Source organism: Arachis hypogaea, chromosome 3 (genome assembly GCF_003086295.3).
Source record: "Arachis hypogaea cultivar Tifrunner chromosome 3, arahy.Tifrunner.gnm2.J5K5, whole genome shotgun sequence".
In the NCBI taxonomy this organism is placed as follows: domain Eukaryota; kingdom Viridiplantae; phylum Streptophyta; class Magnoliopsida; order Fabales; family Fabaceae; genus Arachis; species Arachis hypogaea.
This window is the reverse complement of record NC_092038.1, coordinates 116753620-116767555: the sequence shown is the minus strand read 5'-3', so window position 1 is coordinate 116767555 and position 13936 is coordinate 116753620. Positions and strand designations below refer to the sequence as shown.

Here is a 13936-nt window from a genome sequence, read left to right as displayed (position 1 = left end):
CTGAGCCAATATGGCATTCAGAGTATCAATTTCAAGAACTCCCTTCCTCTGAGGCATCCCACTATTCACGGAATTCCTCTCAGAAGTGTACATGAATTGGTTATTTGCAACCATGTCAATAAGTTCTTGAGCCTCTTCAGGCGTTTTCTTTAGGTGAATAGATTCACCTATAGAATGGTCCAATGACATCTTGAAAAATTCAAATAGACCATAATAGAATATATCTAATATGGTCCATTCTGAAAACATGTCAGAAGGACACTTTTTGGTCATCTGCTTGTATCTTTCCCAAGCTTCATAGAGGGATTCACCATCTTTTTGCTTGAAGGTCTGAACATCCACTCTAAGCTTGCTCAGCTTTTGAAGAGGAAAGAATTTATCCAAGAAGGCCGTGACCAGCTTATCCCAGGAGTCCAGGCTATCTTTAGGTTGTGAGTCCAACCATGTTCTAGCTCTGTCTCTTACAGTAAAAGGGAAAAGCATGAGCCTGTAGACTTTAGGATCTACTCCATTTGTCTTAACAATCTCACAAATCTGCAAGAACTCAGTTAAAAACTGGTAAGGATCTTCATATGAAAGTCCATAAAACTTGCAGTTCTGTTGCATTAAAGCAACTAGTTGAGGCTTAAGCTCAAAATTTTTGGCTCCAATGGTAGGAATGGAGATGCTTCTTCCATCAAATTTGGACGTTGGTTTTGTGAAGTCACCAAGCATTCTCCTTGCATTATTTTTGTTGGGTTCGGCTGCCATCTCCTTCTCTTGTTCGAAAATTTCAGAAAGGTTGCCTCTGGATTGTTGTAGTTTAGCTTCTCTTAGTTTCCTCTTCAGAGTCCTTTCAGGTTCTGGATCAGCTTCAACAAGAGTGTCTTTTTCCTTGTTCCTACTCATATAGGGAAGAAGAGAACAAGAAAAGAAAGAGGAATCCTCTATGTCAAAGTATAGAGATTCCTTTATGTTAGTAGAAGAAAAAAAAAGGGCAGAGTAGTGAAGAAGAATGGGTAAGGATAGAGGTGGTGATCTGAGATGAAGAGAAGTGTTAGTAAATAAATAAATAAATAGAAGAAGATGAGAGAGGGATTTTCGAAAATATTTTTGAAAAGGAGTTAGTAATTTCGAAAATTAAAGATGAATTAAAATTAAAATTAAAATTTGAAACAATTAGTTAATTAAAAAGAATTTTTGAAAAAGGGGTGAGATATTTTCGAAAATTAGAGAGGAAAGAGTAGTTAGGTGGTTTTGAAAAAGATAAGAAACAAATAAAAAGTCAAATAGTTAGTTGAAAAAGATATTAAAGTCAAATTTGAAAAGATAAGAAGATAAGAAGTTAGATAAGATATTTTGAAATCAAATTTTTTTGAAAAAGATAAAATTTTGAAAAAGATATGATAAGAGATAAGATAAAAAGATATGTTAAAAAGATATGATAAAAAGATAAGGTTTTTAAGAAAAAGATATTTTGAAAAAAGATTTAATTTTCAAAATTAAAATTGATTACTTGACTAACAAAAAACTAAAAGATAAGATTCTAGAATTTAAAGATTGAACCTTTTTTAACAAGAAAGTAACAAACTTTAAATTTTTGAATCAATCACATTAATTGTTAGTAAAATTTCAATTTTTTTTAAAAGATAAGAAAAATATTTTGAAAATATTTTTTTTTAAATTTCAAAAGTTACAAAAAAAATGAAAAAGATGTGATTTTTGAAAAAGATTTTGAAAAGATAAGATTTTCAAAATTGAAAATTTGACTTGACTTATAAGAAACAACTAATTTTTAAAAAATTTTGACCAAGTCAACCCAAAATTTCGAAAATTTGGAGGGAAATAAGGCAAAGATATTTTTTTATTTTTGAATTTTTAATGAGGAGAGAGAAAAATTAAAAACATCATTTTTGTGTTTTTCTCTTTTCTTTATGAATCAAAACAAAGAATGCATGCAAGAACACTATGAATGTCAAGATGAACACCAAGAACACTATGAAGATCATGATGAACATCAAGAACATAATTTTGAAAGATTTTTGATGCAAAGAAAACATGCAAGACACCAAACTTAGAAATCTTTAATGCATAGACTCTAACAAACAAAAAATGCATATGAAAAACAACAAACAACACAAAACAAGAAAACATCAAGATCAAACAAGAAGACTTGTCAAGAACAACTTGAAGATCATGAAGAACACCATGAATGCATGAATTTTCGAAAATTGTAAGAAATTTTTTTTTAAAGCATGCAATTGACACCAAACTTAAAAGTTGACTCAAGACTTGAACAAGAAACACAAAATATTTTTGATTTTTATGATTTTATGATTTTTTTGTATTTTCTTTTATTTTCTTCGAAAAACATATAGGAAAAAGAAAATAAGAAATTGAAAATCTTTAAGAAGAATTCCAGGAATCTTTCAATATTAGCCCAAATCTCCAATCAAAGGGTTTGACATGACTTAATAGCCAGTCAGCTTTAGGAGATACAAATCAGGCATGCAACAGATGATAAGTCATCCACACCATTTACATACCCAATTTGTTGGTTTGTTGAAGACCAATCCCAAAGGAGTTTGGATATGGCTTTACAGCCAGCTAGGATTCAACATATTACCATGAAACTCTAGAATTCACTCTTGAAAGTTTTGAAGCCATATAATAATTTAAAATTTTTTTCGAAAATAATAAATTTTTTTTTTGGAAAAACGAAAACAAAGAAAAATTTTGAAAAATTTTTGAAAACGTTTTGAAAAGAAAATTACCTAATCTGAGCAACAACATGAACCGTCAGTTGTCCATACTCGAACAATCCCCAGGAACGGCGCCAAAAACTTGGTGGACGAAATTGGATTCGTACTCTTTGTACTTGTATGAAATTTAATTCGAGATAATAGCTCTTTACTATGTGTGGTCACAACTCCGTTCAACTAACCAGCAAGTGTACTGGGTCGTCCAAGTAATAAACCTTACGTGAGTAAGGGTCGATCCCACAGAGATTGTTGGTATGAAGCAAGCTATGGTCATCTTGTAAATCTCAGTTAGGCGGATTTAAATAAATTATGAAATTTGGAAAATCAAATAATAGTAAATAAACATAAAATAAAGATAAAGTTACTCATGTATTTCCATGATGGGAATTTCAGATAGGTGTATGGAGATGCTGTGCTCCTCCTGAATCTCTGCTTTCCTACTGCTTCATCCAATCCTTCTTACTCCTTTCCATGGCAAGCTGTATGTAAGGCATCACCGTTGTCAATGGCTACATCCCATTCTCTCGGTGAAAAAGGTCCAAATGCTCTGTCACATCACGACTAATCATCTGTCGGTTCTCAATCAGGTTGGAATAGAATCCCTTGATTCTTTTGCGTCTGTCACAAACGCCCAGCCTTCAGGAGTTTGAAGCTCGTCACAGTCATTCAATTCCGGAATCCTACTCGGAATACCACAGACAAGGTTAGACCTTCCGGATTCCCATGAATGCCGCTATCAATTCTAGCTTATACCACAAAGATTCTGATTAAGGAATCCAAGAGATATGCGCCCGGTCTAGGGTAGAACGGAAGTGGTTGTCAATCACGCGCGTTCATAGGTGAGAATGATGATGAGTGTCACGGATCATCATATTCATCAAGTTGAAGTACAACGAATATCTTAGAATAGGAGTAATTCGAATTGGATAGAAAATAATAGTAATTGCATTGAAGCTTGAGGTACAGCAGAGCTCGACACCCTTAATCTATGGTGTGTAGAAACTCCACCGTTGAAAATACATAAGTGAAAGGTTCAGGCATGGCCGAATGGCCATCCCCCCAAAATGTGATCAATAGTCTCTTTAGATGAAGAATAAAATAAAACTGAGACCAAAGATGTCTAATACAATAGTAAATTATCCTATTTATACTAGACTAGCTACTAGGGTTTACATGAGTAAGTAATTGATGCATAAATTCACTTCCGGGGCCCACTTGGTGTGTGTTTGGGCTGAGCTTGATCTATCCACGAGCTGAGACTTCTTTTGGAGTTGAACGCCAAGTTGTAACGTGTTTTGGGCGTTCAACTCCGGGTCGTGACGTGTTTCTGGCGTTTTACTCCAGATAGCAACATGGAACTGGCGTTGAGCGCCAGTTTACGTCGTCAATTCCCAAATAAAGTATGGACAATTATATATTGTTGGAAAGCTCTGGATGTCTACTTTCCAACGCCGATAAGAGCGCGCCATTTGGAGTTTGGTAGCTCCAGAAAATCCATTTCAAGTGTAGGGAGGTCAGATTCCAACAGCATCAGCAATGCTTTGTCAGCCTCCAATCAGAGTTTTGCTCAAGTCCCTCAATTTCAGCTAGAAATTACCTGAAATCACAGAAAAACACACAAATTCATAGTAAAGCCCAGAAATGTAAATTTAACATAAAAACTAATGAAAACACCCCTAAAAGTAGCTTGAACTTACTAAAAACTACCAAAACATAATGCCAAAAGGCGTATAAATTATCCCCTCATCAAATCTCAACCAAGAAACGTAAATAAGGGTGACAATTTTGTTATTTTCAGTATACGAACCCACAATTAAGCAAAAAATGCTATTTGTATACCAAAATCAAGCAACAATGTATAAATCCCTGTGTTATTTAATTTACTTTCAATGTATATTTGTATTTTATATTTCATACTGGTGACTTATTTCTATGTATACCTATTGTAATTCAGTCCAAGTAATAACCAATAATAATCGACAACACAAACACTTGAATCAATAAACTCGAAGGTAATATAAAGAAAAATAACTCTAAGTCATACCTGGTAATAATCAAGGGAACTAAGATGCAATTATAGGTTGGGCTTCAACATAAAAACATCTGTCGGGGTGGGAAAAGCAATTCCATTAGGAAGGGACAGAGTCCTAATAGTCATATTCATCCTAGATTTGCTGCTTGGGAGAGTAGAGTGCAGTCACCAATGACGATGAAGACTACAGTCTCTGCAAAAGGATGAGACAGAAGGCAGCGACGAGATAAGTTAAGATTAACCAAGTGAACAAGTATAATTCATGATATCTAATTCTTTTAAACATATACAATAACAGCAGCATCAACACAACAACTGAACAAGTAAAATCTTACACGATTTTGGATTTCATATTTCTAGTTTTATATAGTCTTCTGGTGGTACTGCCACTGACTTAGAAACTGCAAAAAACAATTATTAGTTTATATCCAAAACCAATTCACAATTATTCACAATTCACAGTTCAAATTAACTTCGCAAAATTCAAATGATCTTTGATGAGCGGATAATTTATACGCTTTTTGGCATTGTTTTTAGGTAGTTTTTAGTAAGTTCAAGCTACTTTTAGGGATGTTTTCATTAGTTTTTATGTTAAATTCACATTTCTGGACTTTACTATGAGTTTGTGTGTTTTTCTGTGATTTTAGGTAATTTCTGGCTGAAATTGAGGGACTTGAGCAAAACTCTGAAAAAGGCTGACAAAAGGACTGCTGATGCTGTTGGAATCTGACCTCCCTGCACTCAAAATGGATTTTCTGGAGCTACAGAACTCCAATTGGCGCGCTCTCAACGACGTTGGAAAGTAGACATCCAGAGCTTTCCAACAATATATAATAGTTCATATTTTATTCGGAAATTGACGTCGTAACTTGGCGTTGAACGCCAAGTACATGCTGCTGTCTGGAGTTAAACGCCAGAAAAACGTCATGATCCGGAGTTGAACGCCCAAAACACGTCATAACTCGGAGTTCAACTCCAAGAAAAGCCTCAGCTCGTGGATAGATCAAGCTCAGCCCAAGCATACACCAAGTGGGCCCCGGAAGTGGATTTATGCATCAATTACTTACTCATGTAAACCCTAGGAGCTAGTTTATTATAAATAGAACGTTTTACTATCATATTATCATCCTGGATTTTATTTTGAATCCTGTGATCACATTTTGGGGGCTGGCCATTCGGCCATGCCTGAACCTTTCACTTATGTATTTTCAACGGTAGAGTTTCTTCACACCATAGATTAAGGGTGTGGAGCTCTACTGTACCTCAAGTTTCAATACAATTACTATTACTTTCTATTCAATTCTCTTTTATTCTTCTTCCAAGATTTGCACTTCAACTTGATGAATGTGATGATCCGTGACACTCATCATCATTCTCACCCATGAACGCGCGTGGCTGACAACCACTTCCGTTCTACCTTAGGCCGGGCGTATATCTCTTAGATTCCCCAACAGAATCTTCGTGGTATAAGCTAGATAGATGGCGGCATTCATGAGGATCCGGAAAGTCTAAACCTTGTCTGTGGTATTCCGAGTAGGATTCTGGGATTGAATGACTGTGACGAGCTTCAAACTCCTGAAGGCTGGGCGTGATGACAAGCGCAAAAGAATCAAGGGATTCTATTCCAACCTGATTGAGAACCGACAGATGATTAGCCGTGCTGTGACAGAGCATAGGAACGTTTTCACTGAGAGGATGGGATGTAGCCATTGACAACGGTGATGCCCTACATACAGCTTGCCATGGAAAGGAGTAAGAAGGATAGGATGAATGTAATAAGAAAGTAGAGATTCAAGAGGAGCACAACATCTCCATACGCCTATCTGAAATTTCCACTATTGATTTACATAAGTATCTCTATCCATTTTATTTTCTGTTTATTTTTATTAATCATATTTGATTTTCTAAATTCCATAATTTTATCCTCCTGACTGGGATTTACAAGATGACCATAGCTTGCTTCATACCAACAATCTCTGTGGGATCGACCCTTACTCACGTAAGGTATTACTTGGACGACCCAGTACACTTGCTGGTTAGTTGAACGGAGTTGTGTCCATACATAAGTGCCATAATAAGGATTCCATACAACAACAAAGAATACTACATTGATGTGATCACAATTTCGTCCACCAATCTTCATAAAAAATTGCCTGAAGTTCTAAACAATGAAGCAGAGAACACGCTAATTGGCTGAAAGGAGGCCAGTGACGTGGCAAAAACCGAGTACCGCAAGGCAGTAACCACCGAGGACGGCAAGCGGCGAGAACGGAGGACCACGGACTGATGGTAGAAACTGAAAGGTGGACGGTGATGGGGCCGTTACTAACGGCGAAAACGCCCAAGAACGTAAGGCGGCGAGAACGACTGAATCACGAAGAGGGAGTGATGAACGCGAGGAACAGCGGTGACAGAAAGAACCCGACGAATAGAGATGAACGCGAGGAAGAGTGTGCGACCTCCGGCAAGTAGTCTCCAGTGGTGGTCAAGGAAGAAGGAGTGGGCCAGCGGTGTCTCTTATCTCTAGGTGTGGGTGAATGGGAGGTGCTGGGAGGGGCTGAGTTCTTCAGTTCGTACTACTAGGAGGGGTTGAACGTCGCTTCTGGGTAGCTGGTTAGGCGCTGCTGGGAAGCGCTACTGGGAGTGGAGGCGTTGGGTTCGCTGGTTTGTGTTGCTGGGAGGGGCTGAATGTCGTTGCTGGGTGGTTGGTCTGGCGCTGCTGGGAGGCACTGATGGGAGGAGCTGGGAGGCGGTAGTTCAGCAGGATTGGGAGGGGTTGCGAGGTGTTGGGAGGCGGGGTTGGGAGGGGCTGTGAGGTGTTGCGGTAATGGGGTTCTCTGAGAGTGTGGCTGCGCTAGGCTAGGAGTTAGGAACGTAGGTGATTAGATTATCTGATGGGGGTAGGGTGGGGATAATGGTCTAATAGTTATTTGGAGTTTTTTATTTGTCCGGTTTGTTTTGGTTCGGTTCGGTTTAGGTTTTAAGTGACAAACCGAAAACCGAACCGAACCACAAAAAATAGCAAGACATAATTTTTTTGATTTTTTCAGCAAAATCGATTTATTTGGCTCGGTTGATCGGTTTGATCGATTTGAATCGGTTTCGAATACTCCTAATATCTAGGGTTAATTTATAATATTAAAAAATAGGGTTACTAAATAATATATATTATATACAAATAGGGTTACAGTGTATTTTACCCTATGTATATATTATTAAGATAATATATTTATACTAATAATTATAACAATATAATAAAAATATATTAATATTATCCTAATATAATAAAAATAGTATTACCCTATAAATTTATTATATTAGGGTTAATAAATAACCTTAATAATAGGACTATATAACTAAGTTATACCCTAATAATATAGGTAATGTTATATATTAACCATAATATATTATATCCTATTTATATAAGATATATATTAGTGTATTTTCTAAATTAATTAGTTAAATTATTATAATATATACATATTAGTTAAATATATTAATATAACCTAATTGCTTAATTAATATAGATTATTAAGTTATATTTATTAATTATTTATGAAAAAATATAGGTAATATTGGTATATCATTAACCTATATAATTATATAATATATAACATATGGCTAATATTAAGGTAATATATAACCTATTAATAATTAAGTAATATATACTAATATATAATTATTATAGGTAATTTTAAATTATTCGGATATATATTAGGTAACTAATATATTATGGTATATAACATAATTATATAGGGTAATAATAGATATATCATTAGTTATCATATATAGGTAATTAAGTTATTTATATGTAACCTATAAATATATTAACTATATAGTTAATAACCTAACTAATTACCTATAGGAATATATATTAGGGTATATAATATAACCTATATATTAATATATAACTATATAATCTATACTAATATTATACACAATTAAGTTAATACTATATTTATATATTTATATATAACCTAAATAATATTTTACCCTATTATTATTAACTATATAAATTATTAATATATAAACTATTATTAGATAATAGGTTATATACCCTAATTAATATATATACTAAATAGCCTATAACGAATTGTTCTATCTGTGTATATATGTATAATACAGAAAAATATGTTTAGATATATATAATTACAACGTGCCCATCACAATTAATATATTAATAATAGGCACATAAACTTACAAACTGTGGGTTGCAAATATCTAGCATACAAATTTTCTGTGTTAAAAATGGAAGATATAAACTATTCGTTTTTCAAAAAAATAATATGTGGCATTCTCAGTATGAAATTAGATTCAAATTTCATTAAGGATAAAATAATTAACAAAGCTAAAATATGGTGAAGATGAAAAGCTTTGTGACCTATGAAACACTTCAAAGAAATTGTAAAAAAAATTACTAAGCAAACAAAAATGTCACATACCCTCAAACAACAGCACCAATTTGTATTACTATTATTGCATTTATCAATAACAAAGAAAACATATCAAATTGAGGTTATGATCATAGAAACTCCACATTAGCCGAATGTATGATAAGGTACCAAGGATAACTACCCGCAAGCATGCACTGGCACTACTTTGAGCAACATCTTCAGATTGTTAATTAAAGTGATCCTTGCATTATACACATTGTAAGCAATTGGTATAAGGCTCTTCACAAGTAACCAATTCTTTGGGTCGAGAGTGGTTTTCTTGTGACCTTTCATCATCTTTAGCCTTTCTCTAGTTGTTCGTTGCAGCTCAACAATGGGCGTCGGAAAAGGTTTCTTTTTTTTTCTTGCATTTTGCCGGGAAAAATCAACATTTTGTGGCACTTCATTCCTGACTTTCAATTTACATCTAAAATATTTCTTCCCTTGAATTCTAGTCTCCACGGAAAGTCTAATCTTACCGCTACTGTACTGATAAACAAAAACAGAAATAAAAGAGCATTTTTGTAGCATAATTGGCAGTAACCATTGCATTTGTCACAGTAGAAAATCCAAATAAAAACTTGGAACAATGTTCAATGAAGTAAATTACTTTAGCCAGAATGGGATATTGCCGGTTTGAAGACGAACCAGTTTAATATTAGATTATAGAAAACTATGCCAAGGAAACAAAAGGAAATTATTCACTTTTTGTTTAGAATCTCAACCAAGAAACGTAAATAAGGGGGACAAGTTTGTTATTTTCAGTATACGAACCCACAATTCAGCAAAAATGTAATTTGTATACCAAAATCAAGCAACAATGTATAAATCCATGTGTTATTTAATTTACTTTCAATGTATATTTGTATTTTATATTTCATACTGGTGACTTATTTCTTTGTATACCTATTGTAATTCAGTCCAAATAATAACCAATAATAATCGACAACACAAACACTTGAATCAATAAACTCGAAGGTAATACAAAGAAAAATAACTCTAAGTCATACCTGGTAATAATCAAGGGAACTAAGATGCAATAATAGGTTGGGCTTCAACATATAAACATCTGTCGGGGTGGGGAAAGCAATTCCATTAGGAAGGAACAGAGTCCTAATAGTCATATTCATCCTGAATTTGCTGCTTGAGAGAGCAGAGTACAGTCACCAATGACGAAGAAGACTACAGTCTCTGCAAAAGGATGAGACAGAAGACAGCGACGAGATAAGTTAAGATTAACCAAGTGAACAAGTATAATTCATGATATCTAATTCTTTTAAACATATACAATAATAGCAGCATCAACACAACCACTGAACAAGTAAAATCTTACACGATTTTGGATTTTATATTTCTAGTTTTATATAGTCTTCTGGTGGTACTGTCACTGACTTAGAAACTGCAAAAATAATTATTAGTTTATATCTAAAACCAATTTACAATTATTCACAATTCACAGTTCAAATTAACTTCGCAAAATTCAAATGATCTTCATAAAAAAATTGCATGAAGTCCTGAACAATAAAACAGAGAACACGCTAATTCGCTGAAAGGAGGCCGGCGACGTGGTAGAAACCGAGTACGGCAAGGTGGTAACCATCGAGGACAGCAAGCAGCGAGAACAGAGGACCACGGACTGACGGTAGAAACTGAAAGGAGGACGGTGATGGGGCCGTTACTAACGGCGAAAACGCCCAAGAACGTGAGGCGGCGAGAACGACTGAACCACGAAGAGGGAGGGATGAACGCGAGGAACAGCGGTGACAGAAAGAACCCGATGAAGAGGGATAAATGTGAGGAAGAGTGGGCGACCTCCGACAAGTAGTCTCCAGTGGTGGTCAAGGAAGAAGGAGTGGGCCAGCGGTGTCTCTTATCTCTGGGTGTGGGTGAATGGGAGGTGCTGAGAGGGGCTGGGTTCTCCAGTTTGTGCTACTGGAAGGGGTTGAACGTCACTTCTGGGTGGCTGGTTCGGCGCTGTTGGGAGTGGAGGCGTTGGGTTCGCTGGTTTGTGCTGCTGGGAGGGGCTGAATGTTGCTGTTGGGTGGCTGGTCCGGCGCTTCTGGGGGGCACTGATGGGAGGAGCTGCGAGGCGGTAGTTCGGCAAGACTGGGAAGGGCTGCGAGGTGTTGGGAGGTGGGGTTGGGAGGGGCTGTGATGGGTTGCGGTAATGGGGTTCTTTGAGAGTGTGGATGCACTAGGTTAGGAGTTAGGAACGTAGGTGATTAGGTTATCTGATGAGGGTAGGGGGTAATGGTCTAATAGTTATTTGGAGTTTTTTATTTGACCGATTTGGTTCGGTTCGGTTCGGTTCAGGTTTTAGGTGACAATCGAAAACCGAACCGAACCAAAAAAATAGCAAAACATAATTTTTTTTATTTTTCAGCAAAATCGATTTATTTGGCTCGGTTGATCGGTTTGATCGATTTGAATCCGTTTCGAATACCCCTAATATCTAGGATTAATTTATAATATTAAAAAATACGGTTACTAAATAATATATATTATATACAAATAGGGTTACAGTGTATTTTACCCTATGTATATATTATTAAGATAATATATTTATACTAATAATTATGACAATATAATAAAAATATATTAATATTACCCTAATATAATAAAAATAGTATTACCCTATAAATTTATTATATTAGGGTTAATAAATAACCTTAATAATAGGACTATATAACTAAGTTATACCCTAATAATATAGGTAATGTTATATATTAACCATAATATATTATATCCTATTTATATAAGATATATATTAGTGTATTATCTAAATTAATTATTTAAATTATTATATTATATACATATTAGTTAAATATATTAATAAAACTTAATTGCCTAATTAATATAGATTATTAAGTTATATTTATTAATTATTTATCGAAAAATATAGGTAATATTGGTATATCATTAATCTATATAATTATATAATATATAACCTATGGCTAATATTAAGGTAATATATAACCTATTAATAATTAAGTAATATATACTAATATATAACTAATATAGGTAATATTATATTATTAGGATATATATTAGGTAACTAATATATTATGGTATATAACATAATTATATAGGATAATAATAGATATATCATTAGTTATCATATATAGGTAATTAAGTTATTTATATGTAACCTATAAATATATTAACTATATAATTAATACCCTAACTAATTACCTATAGGAATATATATTAGGGTATATAATATAACATATATATTAATATATAACTATATAATCTATACTAATATTATACGCTATTAAGTTAATACTATATTTATATATTTATATATAACCTAAATAATATTTTACCCTATTATTATTAACTATATAAATTATTAATATATAAACTATTATTAGGTAACAGGTTATATACCATAATTTGTATATATATTAAATAGCCTATAACGAATTGCTCTATCTGTGTATATATGTATAATACAGAAAAATACGTTTAGATATATATAATTACAACGTGCCCATCACAATTAATATATTAATAATAGGCCCATAAAGTTACAAACTGTGGGTTGCAAATGTCTAGCATTCAAATTTTCTGTGTTAAAAATGGAAGATATAAACTATTCGCTTTTCAAAAAAAATAATATGTGGCATTCTCAGTATGAAATTAGATTCAAATTTCACTAAGGATAAAACAATTAAGAAAGCTAAAATGTGGTGAAGATGAAAAGCTTTGTGACCTATGAAACACTTCAAAGAAATTGTAAAAAAAAATTACTAAGCAAACAAAAATGTCACATGCCCTCAAACAACAATACCAATTTGTATTACTATTATCGCATTTATCAATAACAAAGAAAATATATCAAATTGAGGTTATGATCATAGAAACTCCACATTAGCCGAATGTATGATAAGGTACCAAGGATAACTACCCGCAAGCATGCACTGGCACTACTTTGAGCAACATCATCAGATTGTTAATTAAAGTGATCCTTGCATTAGACACATTGTAAGCAATTGGTATAGGGCTCTTCACAAGTAACCTATTCTTTGGGGTCGAGAGTGGTTTCCTTGGCTGACCTTTCATCATCTTTAGCCTTTTCCTAGCTGCTCGTCACAATTCAACGATGGGCGTCGGAAAAGGTTTCTTTTCTTTTCTTGCATATTGCCGGGAAAAATCAGCATTTTGTGGCACTTCATCCCTGACTTTCAATTTACATCAAAAATATTTCTTCGCTTGAATTCTAGTCTCAACGGGAAGTCTAATCTTACCGCTACTGTACTGATAAACAAAAACAAAAACAAAAAAAGCACTTTTGTAGCATAATTGGCAGTAACCATTGCATTTATCACAGTAAAAAACCCAAATAAAAGCTAAGAACAATGTTCAATGAAGTAAATTACTTTAGCTAGAATGGGATATTGCTGGTTTGAAGGCGAACCAGTTTAACATTAGATTATAGAAAACCCTGCCAAGGAAACAAAAGAAAATTATTCACTTTTTGTTTAGAATCTCAACCAAGAAATGTAAATAAGGGTGACAATTTTGTTATTTTTAGTATACGAACCCACAATTCAGCAAAAATGCTATTTGTGTACCAAAATCAAGCAACAATGTATAAATCCATATGTTATTTAATTTACTTTCAATGTATGTTTGTATTTTATATTTCATACTGGTGACTTATTTCTATGTATACCTATTGTAATTCAGTCCAAATAATAACCAATAATAATCGACAACACAAACAC

The 13936-nt window shown here is 33.9% G+C and overlaps 1 non-coding gene across 1 annotated transcript; it reads left to right on the top strand.

Moving 5' to 3' along the window:
* The first annotated feature begins 247 nt into the window (after positions 1-247).
* On the top strand, positions 248-351 carry LOC112793381 (small nucleolar RNA R71). The gene has a single exon (XR_003198076.1). It is a non-coding gene; the product is annotated as a small nucleolar RNA R71 (small nucleolar RNA).
* The last annotated feature ends 13585 nt before the right edge of the window (positions 352-13936 follow it).